The 18,783-nt window shown below is 36.3% G+C and overlaps 1 pseudogene across 2 annotated transcripts; it reads left to right on the top strand.

The window, feature by feature from the left end:
* The first annotated feature begins 3,009 nt into the window (after positions 1–3,009).
* LOC149170405 (pentatricopeptide repeat-containing protein At1g18900 pseudogene) lies at positions 3,010–15,447 on the top strand (annotated as a pseudogene). 2 transcript variants are annotated; one of them, XR_016259905.1, is made up of 3 exons: positions 3,010–3,267; positions 3,418–3,518; positions 12,333–15,447. The product of XR_016259905.1 is annotated as a pentatricopeptide repeat-containing protein At1g18900 pseudogene, transcript variant X2 (transcript). The 2 variants fall into 2 exon arrangements; XR_016259904.1 differs by lacking the exon at positions 3,418–3,518.
* The last annotated feature ends 3,336 nt before the right edge of the window (positions 15,448–18,783 follow it).

Here is an 18,783-nt window from a genome sequence, read left to right as displayed (position 1 = left end):
CATTAATTATAATGGTTGATTTTTATTTTATAGAAATCTATTGTAGAGGTGGTTTTGAAATATTCAACTTTTGGAGTTGGTAATATATTTATGATAATAAAATTATTATTTGAGATGGGAAAGCTATAAAATAAAAATAAAAATTATAAATGGTTGAAAAAAATATTAAAATAAATATTAGCAAATATTGAATAATTAATAGTTATTAAAAATATAAAAAATATTAAATTAAAAAAAAAATATCGTAAAAGATGATAAAATGTGTGGGAAGAATTAAGATAAAAAATACATAAAATAAAAAATGATTTTTTTTAGTTATATATATATATATATATATAATTTTTTTAATTAAAAATAATAAAAAATGATTTTGAGATAAACCATGGTCAAATAAAAGAATGCGGATGTTTAAAAGAAAAAACCAAATGCAAAGAGAGTCCAGGAAATATAATTAAAAAATAAGTTTAAACAAACATGATTTAATATGAAAAATTAAAATTGAAGGTAATGTTTTAAGAATTAGTTTAACTTTTTAAAGTTTTGATTTTTTGGGTATATTTTTTTTGGTAATTTTTTCACAATTTTGATATGGATTTGTTAAAATAATAAGTTTGAATTATAAAGTTTGCATAATCCAAGTGTTCCATTAGTTTTAAATAACAAAAAATTCGAGTTGTCTTTCGACTAAAAAGCCTAAATATATAATAATTAGACGAAGTCATGTCCTAATTATCAGACCATTTGAATGAATAGTTTTTAAAAATAGATAAATTTGTAACCATTTTTACACCTGAAATTATTGAAGGGAGAGACATTCTCCACTATAATATGGAAGATATGTGGTAATGTTCTGTTATTCTATATAATATTACCTCGTCTCAATAATTAAAATTGTAAAAATAAAATTAATAATCATCAAAATAGATTGGATAATTAAAATTAAAAATTAAAAATAAAATGTCTCTGAGAGATTTAATCCCTCTGGCCCCTAAAAAACTGAGATTAAAATAGATGTAGACTAACTAAGATATTTTTCAATTTTAAGCAAATAAAATATTTAAACTTGAAATTATGTCAACTATATATTTTTAAGATAACTTTGAAAACTATACAAATTTAATCAATATAAAATATACTATTATTATTATTTTTTGAATTTAATAATTAATTTTCACAATTTCTAATCCATTTATTACAATATTTATAATTATTATATTTAATATTATAATTTTATAATAATTTAAATTATAATAATTTTTTATATCTTATCTTATTATCGTGTGCTTTTTTATTTTATAAGTTTTCTCACTAAAAACATCTTTCTTTGCATATATATTTTAAAATACATTGAATATCTGCGCAAAATATTTTATGTTTCAAAATTATCACTACAATAATTTTTTTTTTCTAATAAATATTAAAATTTTTAAAAATAAAATAATGAAGTGTTTAAACTAATTAAAGGTAAATGTAAAATTTTTATAAAATTTCATGTTTTTTTTTCTTAGAAATGGTTAAAATACTGAAATTTGTTGATTGAAAATGCATATTAGAAATGTTAAAATTATATTATAAATATATTAATTGTTTTTAATATTTTTATATGATATTAATTATGTTTATTTTATTGGGTCTTTTACATGTTTAATTAAATTTGTTTTATCACATTTTATTATATTTAATAAAAAAAATATAATTGATTATTTAATTGTATTTTAAATAATTTAAGTTATATAATTAATTAATTAATTTTATTAAAATATTTATTAGATTTTTTTAGGTTAATTACATAATATCTAATAAGTTTTGACTTTTATTATGTTTGGTTTATTGTATGTGCTCTCGTTACTAGTATAAGTTATGAATGAGTCTTGAAGTATGTTTTAAAATTGCTTTTATTTAGTTAATAATTAGTTTTTTTGGATGTAAAGAAATCTAATAACAACATAAAATCTAGAGGTATATGGAAGGAATGAACGCTTGGCCCCTGAACCACTAATGAGGTAATTCCAGATAACTTGATTTTCCTTGAATAAGTCATTGGTCAACCTACATTCATGAATAAAACAAATGGTTATCTCCACTACTAACCTAACAACTAAGTTATAATAAAAACTAACTCCGCCATGTAAAAGAACTTAAAAAGTAACTACTCAAGAAAGAAAGAAAGAAAGAAAGAAATTTATTTAAACATCCATGAGGGTTAAGATAGCCTATGGGGCGGATTGCTTTTTCATCTGGTTGGACTGCTTTTTCATCTGTTGATGTATTCTTATCACTGTGAAGCCTCTGGTTGATGTATTCGACCCTTTTCTTGCCTTTTCCCTGTGAAGCCTTTGGTTGCTGTATTCGGCCCTTTTCTTGCTTCTTCATCTGGTTGGATTGCTTTTTCATCTTGGTTGATGTATTCAGCCCTTTTCTTGCTTCTTCATCTGGTTCCCTGTGGTTGGATTGCTTTTTCATCTGGTTGATTATTCGGCCCTTTCCCTGTGAAACCTCTGGTTAATGTATTCGGCCCTTTTCTTGTGAAGCCTTCGGCCCTTTTCTTGTGAAGCCTCACAACAAATGCTCCCAACTTCCAGACAAACCTCTCACTAAATAGATCATCCAAGCTAGTTGACCAAATATCTACGTAACTTTCCATGTTGTATTTGAAAACCTCATTCTAAAATGAAATGAATAGAGACTCCATACTTCTTTTAGCCTTTTTCAACACCCTATTTGACCATTGAGTTGATAAAAATTAATCCTAAACTAAACCATAACTAACAACAAGACTTTTAGGTCTCTCAAGTATCTCGGAATAAAAGAATTTAACTTAATTGAGCGCTGTAGCCCGTTTGACTGGTCTGGCGGACGACCATGGAACTTAGATTGCAACTTCCTCGAATACTCGTCTTTCCGCGCAAACGAAGACCGATAACAAAAATAAGGAAAATACGAAAAACACAAAAAATAGGAAAATATAAAAAACAGTACCTCCCGAGCCTCATGTTTAGGTCGGGGACCAAAGCCAGCCTTCATAAAGAGCTCCAACACAGACAAGCACAGCCTCTTGTCGTAACACTCAAGTTTTCGATGCGTTGCCTGCCCATGGCTACTGCGAGTATGGCTATGGACAAGGCTTCTTTTCATCGAATCCCATTTCATGATCTTCACCTCACGTCATGTTTAAAGTAGATATTGCCGGGGCATGAAGCATTTTTTGCGACGCAGAAATGACGGAATCTTAAACTGGAAGTGGCTGTGTTTTTATCCATACTCAAGGCATGTTCTTCATCCCAACTTAGTTCGGTTCAGCATTTGCTGTTTCCTCCATTCCCTCGATATTGTACACATGTTTATGTTTGCGGGTTGTCCTCTATTTTTAGCAGAAGTATTTTAGAATGTGATGTGAATAACATTTTTCCTGAACAGGCTTGTGCAGGAGATCACGCCCTTTAATCATTAAGTTGCAGAGCAAAATACCCACTTGGATTATCATGTGATAGGATAGTAATGGTGGCCGTTTAAAAGATGTAAGTCTCAGTGAAGTACTGAGATTTGGATGTGTACCCATTGTTTTATGCTTTTCCATATGTTAATAATCTTTTGGTTGGAGAAGTAGCAACTTTTAGACCACTTTTCCAATTTTGGCAGCTCAACAGTGTTCCATTTGCATTAATGTCCTGAAATTCTCCCCAAAACATGAACTTTCCCTGTTGTAATTGTTTCCTGATTACCGTCGAAATATTGTTAATTCAGTATTAGAGGGGTTGATCACGACCTTACTAGGTTCATCCAATGGTCTGAAAACATGCATTCTAGGCTCATTGTTTTGTTTTTTTAGCTGCAAGTTGCGAGGTGATCGAACCTGTATTAACACTGAGATGGGGGTGCAAAACACCTTGCAAGTTGTGAGGTGGTCGAACTTGTATTAACACTGAGATCGGGGTGCAAAACCCCTTTAGTGTTTGTAGATGAAGCCGGGGTCAAGTCCTGGGCGATTTTGATGGTATAAAACGCCCCTCATAGTGTGGCTGCTTAATCAAAGACAGCTATAACCAGCATTCCCCCCAATAAAAGCATTTTGCACATTGTAGGTTTTGATTGCTGTCTTTCCCATTATGTTAGAAGATTGGATGATGTTGGCTGGAATCAGACAACCAAAGCTCACAAAGTATTTTGGTACTTGAATTTGTTCAATAGTAGGAAAGAAGGGTGAGAAGGCCATGTTTTCTAAGCAAGAGCAGGAAATACAGTATATGTGCATCGTGAACGCCTTATCACTAAGCTTTCTAATATAAATGTGAGAAGGGTTTGCTTTTTTGATCATTAAAGAAGACTTCATTTTGTCAAGACACAATGATACATGATTTACCAGGAGAAGCCAGTAGCAAATATCTACTTTGAAACTAGGCCCCTAAACACACAATTCTGGTAGTTTCGGTGTCATCCAAATTGAGAGCAGGAAACAGAAGAAAGACAAATGGCTACTAAAAGCATGTGAAAGTGAATTGTTTAAGCAAAGATGCATGCCACATATTACAAAAATGAATGAATAATTTTTAGACACCTGCCATTTCTTCACATGTGAAGTTTATAATGGGCATTCGCAGGTGACAAGAGAACATAGTGCTGAAAAATAGCAGCTGATTACTCGTCTTCGGAATTCATGGGCTTCTTAACTGGAGACCTTGAGGCTGTTGGAACGCAGAGAGATGAGGAAGTCGATTGAGCTAACCATGTAGAGCATGTGGTTTACTAACTAGTAAACCTACTCTTTAAGTCTAGCCAAATGGGAACCACGGTTGAATAGTTGTCCCCTAATCTGGCTGCTTGTTTGTTTGGGCCAGCTATGTCAGCTTTCCGTGGTTCTGCCCCTACTGTTAAATTTGAGAGCATGGTAAGCAGATTCTGCAGTTAGAAATATTAACATAAACACTAGGTAGCTAAGAATTGAAAACCTTTAAGCAGAACAAGAAGCTTTTAAATGTTAATCTACAAACACATATGGCTGGAATTTTGAACCAAAAAAACACAAACTGAAATTGACTCTAAATATTGCATCTATCTTCAATTGAAATTGAAAATGGAAAAGAAGATTTACACTGCTATAGCTCAAAACTTAAATACACTAAAACGGTGGTGCATTCTTCATCTCCTTTAGAGAATAGGATGATTTAGGGTTACAGTGCATATGGACAGATCCAAATGTGTGCCGAGGTTCACATAGTTGTACCCTAACCCTAACTTAGTCTAGGAAGGTGTGCTCTCCTGCATGGAGAAAGTTTCCTGGAAATGTGTCCACTAAGAGATATAAGCATGCATAGAGGCATGCACCACCTCCTAGGATAATGCACTCTGTTCTAAACTTGGAAAATACTCCTCAGCTTGTGCGCTGGAATCAAAAGTGGAAAAGTAAATTCCAATATAGAAAAGATATCTATCTACCTCGGCAAAATTAATTTTAAAACAACAGTTCTAAAACTGGAAATGAATGATGCTGGTGCATGCACACTAGAGACATACATGTGCACTCTCTCTCACTGCCCCCGACATAATTCCAGTGCAACACCCAAGGAAAGCTTGTTCCACACTCATTTATATTGCTAATGCTAGTAATTAGTGTGCCTCAATCTGCCATGAATGCTACTGAAAAATCGATGCAAGAGATTTGTGATCACTACATGCCATGTTGGAGAAAACTAACCCAACAATCAAGGTACAACTCTAACACTCCCTCTTTGCAAGGGAAGTATTCTACACCAAGCCTAGTCTCTCTCTACAACATCTCAAACATCCATTTAGCTAGGGGCTTAATAATTTTTTTTGCAACTTGGGGATCCAAAGGGACATACTCAAGAACTGTTTCTCCCTTATAAAGTTTGTCTTTAGGGAAATGATATTAGATATCTATATACTCTCAGAGTGATCATGAAACATTGGATTCTTTGAGAATCAAATACAGATATGATTGTCATAGTATAGTATATACCACTGTAGGCTCCAACATCTAATTGGACAATTATGTTATCAACTTACGAAGCAAGATGCTGTCATAGCTAGCAGAACTAGCTGCCATCTATTTTGCCTTTGTCAAACTAGGTGCCACTACCACCCACTTCTTCTGGAACCAAGATTTCAACCCTAAACCCAACTGATATAGAGCCCTATAGTATTCTTCTGGTCATGTGCATCTCCTACCCTATTTGAGTGATGACTTACCATAATAGGCTCCAACATCTTATCGGACAATTTTGCTATCAACTTGCAAAGCAAGATTGTCTCACAACTAACAAAACTCTCTGCCATCTACTTTGCCTTTGTTGAACTAGGTGGCACTGCCCCTTGCTCTCTATGGAGCTAAGATAACATACTTGAACCCAAAGTGATATTAGTCTTGCCACTTGCATCTCCTGTCCAATTAAAGTCAACAAAATCATCTAGCATCAACTCACCATTTCACACATGCCTTAGACCATAATGAACTATGCCTCTCAAATATGGAAGCACATGAATCTACCTTAGCGCAGCCATGTACTGGCTCAAAGTGTTCATTGCAATACAAATATCAAGGTTGGCATTCACTAGATACATAAGAGAACCAATCAACGCTTGCTTAAAGAAGAATCTGCCAAATTTGAATTCAAAACAATATGTAACTTTAAAATCAAAACCATAGGAGTGGCCAAGGGTTCATAATCTATCATTTGTAATATTTTTAGAATCTCCATTGTGTACTTCTTTTGTACAAGGGAGACCTCACTTGTACCTTGTCAAACCTCTAGACTTAAAAAATAATCCATGAGGCTGATGCCCTTCACGTCAAACTTGTGTATGAATTATGTCTTGCCCCATACAATGGGCTTCCTAGAACTATGTGTAAGCATCAAGTCATCTACATGCATGACCGACACTAGCATATCAAATCTATCAAATATATAATAAAGACTGTGATTGGCAATAGTCACAGTGAAGGCCAAATTATTTATGTACTCGTCATTCCTAGAATACCATGCTTGGGGTGCTTAGAGGCATAATGGTTTTGATGGAAACATGCATGGAAACTGGAGCAAAGGTCTCCTTATAGTCAACTTTCTCTCTTTGGGAGAGTCCTCTTTCTTTGAATATGGCCTTGTACTTCTCTATGTTGTCGTTATCTACATGCTTTACTTTGTACAACCACCTAGAATCAATCATTGATTTACCCTCTAGGATTGACACAATCTCCTAGACATCATTCTCTATATGAAGTTATACTTCTAAGTCACAACATCTTGTTATACTTGTGTTGTATTTGCCTCCTCAAAATTGGGCGACTTTATTTGGAACATAATTAGGAAATTTCTTAGGGGGGCGACTCTCTCAAGAAGAAGTCATTGGATCTCCTACTTGCTCTTGTTCTTCTTGCAATGTCTGGGTAAGCCACCTAGGCTTCTTGGGTGGTAAAAAAGGCTCCATTCTTGCATTAGAACCTCGATGATCTAAATCTGATTTCCTTGAAATTTGTGGATCAACACTGGAGACAACAAGCCTTTTTTCCCTTCTCAACCTCTCTAGGAGGCTTCTAAAGCATAAAGGGCAATGGCTTCTCATCAAACTTCACAGCTTGACTTTGTTAAAATTTTAATTTCAATGCCTAGATAAATTATTCCCTTGTGATTTCCTCTGAGAATCAAATTACTCAGCTCACAAAATAAACTATACCCACTATTTTTAACTGAAAATACCCACTATTTTTAACTGAAATTAAAAATAGAAGTAAATGAAACCAATTTCCACAATGTTGATGTTTGTAGCTCAGGCAGGTACTTCTGCATAGGCCTAAATGTCTGGATGTGCAAAAATTGCCTAATACACCCTTAACCTTAGCAATTACTTTAATGATTAAAATAATTTCATTTAATACGACAAAAGTGAGTTAATGTAATGAAATGCAAAGGTTTTTGCATTAGTGAATTAGACGAATCTCAATCGTTGATCTTATGTGATGATGAGATCTAATGTCAATTGTCGATCTCAAGTGATGATGAGATCTAATCTCAACTGTCGATATCAAGTGATGATGAGATCTATTCTCAACCATTAGTCACTTTGGAGATTAGGGTTGTGGATTTAGTCATAAATCACGATTATCAAAGAAATGCTAGGCCAAGGGAGAAGACACACAAGACATCTTGAGCACAAGACACAGTGAGAGTGAAATCTCAGGGGTTGGGTGGAGGACTTCCATTCAAATGTGCTAGGTTCGAGGAAGGTGCAAGGAGCAATAAGGGAGATCCATATCAGCCAGGACAGATATAGGGCCTGGTCAGCGGGATAAGATCCAAGTTCATTATTGTATATGTAATTTCCTTAGAGGGCCATTTTCCTAGTAAGGGATTTTGAATAGTTTCTGAGTTATAATGAAGAATTGTTTGTTTGGTTAGAAAATTTGTGCGCTTATGTGATTGTGATGGGTTGTCTAATTTGCTTTTGTTGTTTATGCTTTGTTAAGATCCCAATTGTGCTTTTATTTAGTATATTTGTAATTTACTAGGAAGTAAATAGTCAAGTTGTTGGGTTCAAAGGAAATTTTAACACACAATAAAACACAAAGCAAAATTTTCCCTTCAAAATCAACTCTTCATTCAAATAATTTCCAAGCTTACAAGGGTTCCCTCACAAGGAAAGGCCCTCTTAGAAAACAATACAAGCTACAACAAATTTCTAAAATTTAACTAATTGTATTGCTTGTATGACTTTTCATAAATTCTTGAATCACCCCTTGACCTTAGTTGGTTGTTGTGTGAATTGTACAACCTGTACATCTTGTGTGCTCTATTGTATGACTGCCCTTGACTTGTAGTTCTTTTGCTTTGTATGGTCGCTCTCGACCTAGTGTAGACACTGTTGTACGACTTGTTGTAGATTAGATTTATGGTTGATCTCTTCTATTGCTAATCACTGCTTCTTGTCTTCTCTAGACTTGAACACTGGATGAAGATCCTTTATCACCCTTGCTATTCTTCGGGGCTCACTATCCTTTTTGTCTCAAATTATCAATCTCTCCATGTCTTTTTCTTTCACTTTGAGTTCTTTGATAACATTAATTTTGAGTGAAATCCCTAACCCTAATCTCCAAAGTGATTGATGGCCATGATTAGATCTCACCTGACTTGAGATCAACAACTGAGATTAAATCTAAATCACTAATGTAGTTAACTTACACTTTATTTGACTTTCCTGGCTCTATAATTAAAAGGATTATTCACTTTAATAATTCCTTTAATTAAAGTCAATTTCCAAAGTTGAAAAAGGGTCCTTTTGGATGACTTTCACCAATTCGATACTAGACCTATGTATAAGTTCTTGTCCAACCTACAAATGTCAATACTCCTTAATGAAAAACGTATTTTGCACCACTTCAAGCTTGGCTATGTAAAATACAAACTTCCCTTTAACCAAGGGTTTGGTTAGAATGTCTTCAACCCGCTCATCTGTGGAGATACATTAAAGCTTGACTGCTCCCTTTTGGATCCTGTCTCGGATGAATTGATACTTGATCTAAATATGCTTGGACATGTCATGGAACATCAAATTCTTAGAAAGTTTGGTACAACTCTGATTGTCATAGTAGATTATCTTCGGATCCAACTCTTGATCAAACAACCCAACAAGTTTTTTGCAAAGCCAAATGACTTCATAACTTGCCTTACTTGTTGCCATATACTTTGCCTCGATTGAACTAATTGCTATAGAAGTTTGCTCCATGCTAAACCAATATATCATTGTTGATCCCAAGTTGAAGCAACACCCCGAGGTGCTCTTCCTATTTGCTGCACTCCATGCCCAATCTAAGTCTATATATCCCTATAGCTTCACTCCATTTTCAAGATACCTCAAACCATACTCCGCTGACCTCTTAAGTTCCTAAGCACATGCTTCACTGCGAACCAATGCACCTTCCTTGGCTCTACCATGAATAAAATCAAGGGTTACATAGAAAAACATATATTGGCATGGGTTGACCAAATACATCAAGGAACCTGTCAACTATTTATACAATGTGGGATCCACCAACTTTGAATCCGAAGTCACAGTCTTCTTCAGGTTGGTGATCATAGGCATAGCCATAGGCCTAGATTCCTCCATCTTGAATCTCCTCAGGATCTCTACTACATACTTCCTTTGACCAAGGAAGATTTCTCTTGACCTTTGTCATACCTCTAACCCCAAGAAGTAATGCATCAAGCCAATGCCCTTCATCTCGAACTTTGTAGCTAAGTCAGCTTTACACACTGCTATGAGCTTCTTTGCACTAGAAAGAAACAAGTCATCGATGTATAGCACCAAATTAAGTGAATCAGTCCCAACAAGTATGAAGTACAAGTTAGGATCCGCTTCACTCATGGTGAAGCCCATTCTCAGCAAGTAACCATCAATCTTGGAATACCATCCCCTTAGTGCCTACTCGAGTCTGCACAAGGCTTTCTTAAGCCTACACACATAAGACTCCCTCCCATGCACCTCAAAGACTTGAGGCTATGCCATCATCCATGTACACTTCCTCCTCAATGATCCTGTTAAGGAACATTATCTTTACATCCATCTAATGTATCCTCGACCTCATAGCTGAGGCAATGGACCTAATAGCTTGAAAGGAAGCATATTTGGCAACTAGACAAATGTCTCCTCATAGTTCATTCCCTCTTTTTGGAGAACCCTCTCGCCACAATTCTTGCCTTGAACTTTTCAATGCTACCATCTGCAGCATGCTTAATTTTGAAGAGCCATCCAAAACTCACCACTGACTTCACCTTCGGTCTCGACACTATGTCCCATACATCATTCTTCACGATGGAGTTGTATTCCTACACCATGGCATCCTGCCATACTTGTTGGTCTGCTGCCTTCTCAAAACTGGAAGGCTCGGAATCAATTATGCTAGTCGTTAGCGCCATATAATTAGGAAACTTCCTTAGAGGTCTGCTCTCCTTGAATGTGCTCCTAGGAACTTCAACATGCTCTTGAGCATCCCTCAATGTCTGTGTGAGCCATTGAGGTCTCTTAACAGAACTGGAAGAAGCTACAGACTGGCCTGCAGAATATCTTAAATGTTTGATGGGTGTTGTAATTGCATAGGGTTGAGTGGCCGTAAAAGGAAACACATGGCAATTTAGGTAGTCCTTTGTGTTTGAAAGTCTAGACTATGTGCATGTTTAAAACTGAAGCTTCTTGTATTTGTTACCTCCCAGACTCGCACTTGAAAATATGCAAGTCCCTGAATGAAGTGCAACCCTAGAGGCACTTTGGAAGGTTGTCCATTTTGATACAAGTTTCTGGATATATGCTGTGTGCGAGCATATATCCAGAAACTTATATCGACATGACTATGGGCTGTGGAAATATGCACTCATAAAAGGTTGTCCATTGTCACAACTCTTCCTCTCACTTTAGACTATTTCTTCTTCAGTACAAGAGGGGAAACCCTAGAAAATAAAATTATGATATACTTTAGAAGCAAAGGGATGGTGGACTTAGAAGATTGGTGTCTATCCAATTTGGGCATTGTAGTCGAGATCAAAGAGCAAGAGGGTTTGAGAGGGTTTGAATGGGATGCAAAAGATGTAATTAAGCTGTTCACTGATATGCCATTATTAGTCCCAAACAGAGTATCGGGTCGTGCAAGAATAAGTGAGAGTACTTATATAAGATGTACCATCACAACCATGAAATGACAACCAAGAATAAGGCGTAGCCATCAAAAAAATAACAACCACAGTAAGAAACCTAGGATGAAGTAGCTAAAGCAGGACAACCTTCGTACTGAACAAACAACCAACAATACATAATTCTTCAAATCAGATTTCACAAGATCAAGAGAACCATGATGTGTCATGCTTTTCTTTCTCCTTAGTTAGAACTTAGAACAGCCCTAAAAAATAGAGTGAAAAACACAAACCAGAAAATCACAGCAACAAATATTCTTCAGTAATTCAAGGTTAAATCAAGGACTAGGGAGGGTTTACAGCTTCCACCCTATTCTCTTTATGTGACAAATCTGATGTTCTGCCTGTGTTGGTTAGTGTTTTCTTTCACTGTTGGAAGCTTTTTTGTGGCAGCCATAAGTTTAAATCCTTTCAATTTGTGATATAATTTCATAGTCAATGGTCTTCTTTTCAGTGTGGGGTTAAAATGGTCTCTATGATTCCTTCCTGCATGACTTCTTGTTCATGTTTGTATGAATTCTCATCATCACTAAAGTTGTTCAAGAAAAGTTTTTCCATTATAGAGTGCACTGACTTTATTTCAACTATTTAATGGTCTTGCTTGTAACTTTTATTTGTACTTGTCATACTTTTCTACAGATAATGTTGAGGCCAAAACAGCTGCTTCCACTTTGCAAGGGTGCCAGGTCAGTTCTTATATCTGGTGCACGGAATAATTCTGTGGATGGTTCACCTCCTTGCCCTGAGGATGACAGTAATTCCCCCAAACATCGATTCAATAGCCAAAATGATTACGGTTCTCACACTTATTCTCATGTTCCATCCTCTCAGTTTGGCAATAAGAATGATGTGTTGAGGCCAGCCTTTACAACTGGTAAATATCAAAATTCAAAATATAAAGTTTCTTCTGAGCCTTCTGTCTCAAGTAGTGATAAAGAAGCTCCTACACAGGACAGTAACAGAAAGGCAAAAGTTAAGAGTGTTACTGAGCAGGGGCTCTCTCTTTCAACTGCAGTTGCTGATAATTCATTTGGAGGTGGTCTTAAGGCAGTTGAACGACTCTCTGTGTCAAGAGATTCTCGGGAAACAAAGTACTATAGCAACACTGTTAGAGCGGATAGGCCTAGCCCAAATTCTGGTGCTTTCAGACGGAAGCCTAAATCAGCAAATCTATCATCCAGGTCAGATTCAATATCTTCTACAGATAAAGCAGAGGCTGACAAACGACATGTAATTGGAATACCAAACAGTTCATTAGAAAAACAGAGACCGGCATCTGTGGGCTATGAGGAGCATCTACCATTTTCTAAATCTAGGAAAGGTGCAGCACAATTAAGACCAGAGTTCTCAGCTGGTGTTCAGAGACCCACACAGGAGTCCTTCAGTCCAAATCCTTCAAATCTTATAAATTCCAGGGGATACTGTTCCACAGCCAATGGGCAGGTTTCCCAACAAGATCTTGTACATTTATCTGGAAGAAATGAACAGCAAGGCAATGAACTTTTATCATATGAATGTCCATTTGTTTCACAACCAACTTCATCCTCTTGCTATCGCACAGGTCGTCAAATTGATTCACAAAGTAGCAAACACCATACAAGTAATGTAATAGCACAGAGTCATCCTGGGAAGCTTTTCACAGATGGGAACAATTTTGGACCACCTGAAAGCTGCAGAAGAGGATTGAATAAAGGTAATGCCAGAGGAAGTAAGAAGATAAATGGAAGTGCACCTCAGCGTGCATGTCTTCCTTCAAATGGAAGTTTAGTGGATCAGGTATGTACGATTCTGAGGCAGATGTATTGGGGGCCTGCTGCTGAAGAAGCTTTGGCCAATTTGAATGTGACCTTGAATGTTTATCAAGTAAATCAAGTTCTAAAATCACTGCGGGATCCAGGCTTAGCTTTGAATTTCTTTAAGTGGGCCAAACGACAGAAAGGATTTATGCATGATGAGCACTCCTACACAACTATGATAGGTATACTGGGACGTGCCAGGAAATTTGAGGTCATCAATCTGCTTCTTGATGAAATGCGAAGGGATGGGTATGAACCAACTGTTGTAACATACAATCGCCTTATTCATTGCTATGGCCGTGCAAACTACATAGAAAAGGCTTTGGATATATTTTATGAAATGCAAAAGGCAGGGTGCAGACCTGACAGGGTCACCTATTGCACTCTCATTGATATTCATGCCAAAGCTGGATTTCTGGATGTTGCTATGAAAATGTACAATGAAATGCAACAAGCTGGTCTGTTGGCTGACACATTTACATACAGCGTGATTATTAACTGCCTTGGAAAAGCAGGGGAATTATCTGCAGCCTACAGGCTTTTCTGTGAGATGATAGCGAAGGGTTGTGTTCCCAACTTAGTTACTTATAACATCATTATTGATTTACATGCAAAGGCCCGGAAGTACCCTGTTGCTTTAAAGGTTTATAGAGATATGCAGAATGCTGGCTTTCATCCAGATCATGTAACATACAGTATAGCAATGGATGTGCTCGGGCATTGTGGTCGCTTTGAAGAAGCAGAGGCAGTTTTCATGGAGATGCAGCAGGCAGGCTGGGAGCCAGATGAGCCAGTTTATGGCCTTTTAGTTGACATGTGGGGTAAAGCAGGGAATGTTGGTAAGGCAAGTCAGTGGTATAGCAAGATGCTAAATTCAGGTCTCAGGCCAAATGTTCCAACATGCAACTCTTTGCTCAGTGCATTTTTAAGAGGCCACATGTTTAATGAAGCACATATGGTTCTCCAGAGTATGTTGCAAATGGATCTATTTCCATCTCTGCAGACATATACCCTGCTTTTAAGTGGCTGTACAAGTACTCTCTGTCAGGAGGACTTGGATTTATTCTCGACGCTTCTAGCAAATACAGGCCATCCAGCACATTCATTTCTTATATCTCTCCCTGCAGCTGAACCTGGTGGGCAGAATGTTAGGAACCATGCAGGCAACTTTTTTGACTTGATGCACAGCGAAGATCAAGAAAGCAAGCGGGGTTTTGCCGATGCAATTATGAACTTTCTTTACAAGTCTGATCTCAAAGAAGAGGCAGGATTTGTGTGGGAAGTTGCAATGGAGAAAAATCTTTATCCACATGCAGTGACTCTGAAAGCACCCAACTATTGGTCAATAAACCTGCATGTTATGTCAATAGGGACAGCTCTTATTGCCTTGTCAAGAACACTTGCAAGGCTTAGAGAGAGGATGCTTATGTCTGGTGTGGAACCAGATCGTATTGACATTATTACGGGGTGGGGCAGACGTAGTAGAGTTACAGGTTCTTCTTTAGTGAAGCAATCAGTTGAACAAGTACTTCACATTTTTCATTCACCATTTTCTCTTGAAAGTGGAAATTCTGGATGTTTTGTTGGCCTTGGGAGGCCACTAATTGAGTGGTTACATGTATCACCTCTGGAGCGGATGCATCTGCTCTAGAATCGTTGCTTTTTTGCAGGGTGTGGAAGATACAACATTGTTTACCATGCAGAGAAAGAGAATATTTCTTCATCCCTGAGTTTAAGTGTCTCTGAGCTCTGTACTCTGGTATTTGCATTAAGTTATTGCTAATTTTACAGTCCATTAAATTCCATTTGTTCTCTAAATTGTTGCAAAAGACTGAAAACATATCCTCTTATGTGAATATATAGCAAACACTATAGAACATCACCATTACTATGAGTAATGTGGTTATAACTTACGTCAGCGCTGGCAATACTACCATGCAACTCATTAATGTTTTATAGCTTCTATTCAAAGTGGTTAGACAGAAGACCTCAAGTAACTTTACAACATAGGGCTTGTGATTAGTTTATACTATTCTATATCAATCTCGTTTGGCCCATAAATTGACTCGTGTACTCAGAAATCCATATATAATTTCATATAACTGTAACAACAGGCTGTTTATTATCTTACGCATCCAGCGATTTGTTATGGATGTCATGTAGATTCTTTCCCTCAGCAGGGTTCAAGGTCTTGCATTAAGTATCTCTAACCTTGTTGAATTCTGGCCGACACTAAAGAGGGCACATGCTTTTCACTGCTTGAAATTGTTTATAACTGACAGTGTTTATCACTGAACATGCATGAAAACAAAAACTTTTATGAGAAGTTCAGGATTTCAAAATCTGGGTTGGTGATCTAAGTAAATAATGTTTTTTTTTCTACAAACCCTTATTGGCACTTTATGGTTTAAATTTTACGAAGTGATAGCATTATAAACAAAACTTGAAAACTTATTTGAGGTCATCAGATAAAAATATTATGAAAAGCTGTATGCTAATTTGCTTACTATTTGGTGCAGGCCAATTCTACTTTTGGGGAAGTAACTGATTAACTTTTACACATGAAAGCAGTATCCACGAATGACCACAAAGTAAAAATGGGAAAATAATTCCAATACAGACATATAATTCTTTTCCATATGAAAATGCTATTTGAGAATAACCACAAAGTAAAATGGGAAAAAATCCCAATAAAGCCACCAAATTCCTTTAACATGAGCATATGATCTATTGGGAAATAGTTTAAGTGACAAATGCATGTTGCAAATTCCAACCTACACTCCCAAGCTATAGCTGCAGAAGTTGATAGTAGGCCAACTACCATCAGAATCATATAGACAGTACTCTACTCTTTTGTATTTGTGCTTGTCAAGGGTAATGGTTGGTACTAGGTCAATTATCATTAGAATCTCATGATTGGACACAACTCTATTCTCTTTCTGTTTGCACCTCACAAAGCCATTGGAGAAAATGAAGAGTACTTCACTAAATTAAGCATTAAATTCTGAGTTTTATCATAAAAGGAAGATGAAGTAGGGCTTTGCTTCTTGTTTATTGAATATGGTTACTAATGTAACGAGATCAAGATATAATAGAGTAAATTGCCCCTTGAGATTAAGCTAATGTAGACTGTAAACAATCTCTTGGAACGTCCCCCTATCCAACATTGAGGAAGTTAAACAATTGAAGCAAGTATCAACACTGCAGTTACTGAAAAAGGAAAACAAACAGATGGGTTCCTTCTTGGTTTTTTGGCAGACTATGTAAGTAATCTCTTGGAACAGTTTTGTACCATTGAGGAAGTTGAAGTAACCATTGACACTGAAATTAGTGATAAAAAACCGGGCCAAACAGATTGCTTATTGGTTAGGGCTTAGTATAGAGAATGATGGTTTTTTGTAATGTCCCCTATCTCTTGAGCCAGAGCCATCGTTACTGCTTGCCTAATTGTCTTCTTTAGATTAGTGATAAAGAAAATTATCTAGGAGACCCAAGGGAATTCACCCAATTTTGATATTATTAAATAAAATGGGTAAGGTATAAATAATAAAAAAGGGGCAAAAAGTCACATAGGAGGAAAAAGTGACTTTTCCAATAAAATAATATTAGAAGAAGATCTGGAAGCTTGGAGAAGACTCAACGAAAAGTTATAAAAGGAGAGTGGAGCTCATTTGCTAATCATTCTATCCCATCATTTTTTATTGTCATTTAAGAGAAGTTCAAGTGAGTTTCAGTGTCGAGGGTTTCAAGCAAGACCCTCACACTAGTTTCAGTGGATTTTTTGCCACCTTAGCTAGTCTCTTCCAATTTCAGCGGATTCACTTGCCATCTTAGTTGGAAATTTTTATTATTGGGTTTTACTGCTAGTCTTGTTGCAAGTTTGGGATAATTGGTTTCTTGCAGGAGGATGAAGTTCAAACTATCTAGTGGTACCAAGAGATTGAATTTCCTCAAGGTTTCAACAGGCAAGTTTCCAAAGGCCGAGTTGGTTATTTGCACTCAGATTGGAGACCGATTTTGTGTGAGCACCTTCAATAATTGTTATGTGAAGAAGAGGCCAAATTCTTGATTCTGTCATCACAAGAAGGGCCAAATTTTATCTTGTTTTGGGGCCAAGTTCCAACCCCAAAGATCAAATTATTTATCAAATTCCCCAAGGGCTGAATTGAATTTCTCTCCTTGCACCGCAACACCCAGGTCATTGGAGACACATTTAGAATTTCATTGCCAAGGAAAAAGACGATTTCTTCATTATTTGTGACCAAAGTTTACTAGTGAGAAAGGCCGAACCATTTATAAGGAGAGGCCGATTTTTTACAAACTTCCAACACTCTAACATTAGACCAATTTTGAGGTCTAAAATGGGCTTACTAAGGAATATCATCAAATTCTAGAGGGAAAAAAGAAAAAACTATTTTTTCAACTTATTTCCCCATAGTTTTAGTCAAATTTCAAGTGGGAGCACTCATTGGATGCAAAATTTAATTTTGTGCCCAATGTGTACCCATGTTGCATACTTTCGATGGACCTTGCTACACGAAAAAGGAGAAATACATGAAAAAACGTGATTGCAATCATGTTGTTCGTGTATTTATCATTTTCCGTGTAGCAAGGCCCATCGAAAGTATACATGGGTACTCCTTGGATGCATTCCGCATCTAGTGCGTGCTTTCGCTTGAAAATTGAATAAAACCATAGGGAGATAAGTTGAAAATACAAGTTGAAAAAATAATTTTTTATTTTTTATTTTTATTTTTTTACTCAAAAAATAAAGAATCATCTCCCATGGTTGACATCATCATCTTGAACCCTAATGGTTCTTGTTAAATTGTTTTTTGTTGTACAATTTTGTTTTGAGGCCCATTTTAGCCCTCAAATTTTCTCTAATGATTTCTGAGTAGCTTCATTGAGGTTTATTTGCTCAAAATTTGTGGTTAAATTGTTGATGCATTCTTAGAAGTTTCCTATGCCAACGAAAGGGCCAAATTCTCCAACATTATCACTGAGTTTCTTGTGCCAAAACATTGAAGTTGTCATTACCAGAGTAGGCCAAATTTCACTAAGGAGAAGAGCCAAACTGCAATGCACTTACCGTCAAGGTTCATATCAGAAGTACAGTCAAGGTTCAAATTAGGAAGTTCATAACTCCAGGAAGAAGGAATAAGTTCGTCCTAGGCACATTCAGTGGTCATATAATTATCTTGAGGCCAAGCTCATTTCACATTCTTTCAAGGTCGGATTATCATTGGAAAGAGGCAATGTAGTACCATATCTTGGGAGGACGAAATTATTTC

This window comes from Pinus tabuliformis, chromosome 4_2 (assembly GCF_031772625.1).
Source record: "Pinus tabuliformis cultivar Carrire ecotype Pingquan chromosome 4_2, CPIR1, whole genome shotgun sequence".
Classification (NCBI taxonomy): Eukaryota; Viridiplantae; Streptophyta; class Pinopsida; order Pinales; family Pinaceae; genus Pinus; species Pinus tabuliformis.
Note: the sequence above shows the minus strand (reverse complement) of the source record. Positions and strands in the feature narration are given on the sequence as shown.